The sequence below is a fragment of the Lathyrus oleraceus genome, chromosome 7 (genome assembly GCF_024323335.1).
Source record: "Lathyrus oleraceus cultivar Zhongwan6 chromosome 7, CAAS_Psat_ZW6_1.0, whole genome shotgun sequence".
Lineage (NCBI taxonomy): Eukaryota > Viridiplantae > Streptophyta > Magnoliopsida > Fabales > Fabaceae > Lathyrus > Lathyrus oleraceus.
The window spans coordinates 463965535-463966147 of NC_066585.1; the positions used below are offsets into that span (position 1 = coordinate 463965535).

At 44.7% G+C, this 613-nt stretch overlaps 1 non-coding gene across 1 annotated transcript; it reads left to right on the forward strand.

Annotated features, from left to right (window-relative positions):
- Positions 1-305: 305 nt before the first annotated feature.
- On the forward strand, positions 306-412 carry LOC127109880 (small nucleolar RNA R71). The gene has a single exon (XR_007797128.1). It is a non-coding gene; the product is annotated as a small nucleolar RNA R71 (small nucleolar RNA).
- The last annotated feature ends 201 nt before the right edge of the window (positions 413-613 follow it).

Here is a 613-nt window from a genome sequence, read left to right on the forward strand (position 1 = left end):
TTACGGTAGCCACGGTGGCTGCGGGTGGTATGGTTAAGTTGTCTAACTTTTGAACAAGGGCATCTACCTTTGCAGGGACGTGGTCAAGGCTACTGATTTCGTACATTCCACCTTTTGTTTGGGAATTTTCTATTGGAGTTCTTTCACCTCCCCATTGGCAATGGTTTTGGGCCATGTTTTCGATGAGTTGATAGGCTTCGTTGTATGGCTTGTCCATAAGTGCACAACCCGTGGCAGCGTCTACTGTCAGTCTTGTGTTATACAGAAGCCCATTGTAAAATGTGTGAATGATCACCCAGTCTTCGAGACCGTGATGTGGACATATCCTCATCATGTCTTTGCATCTCTCCCATGCATCGTAGAGAGATTCTGCATCTTTTTGTTGAAATCCGTTGATTTGAGCTCTCAGCATAGCAGTTTTGCTTGGCGGAAAATATCAGGCTAAGAAAACGTTCTTCAGTTCTTCCCATGTAGTGACTGAGTTGGATGACAAGGATTGCAACCAAGCCCAAGCTCTGTCTCTTAGAGAGAAAGGAAAAAGGCGTAGTCTTATCGCATTTTGAGATACACCATTCACCTTCACAGTGTCTGCGTACTGCACAAACTTAGTCAA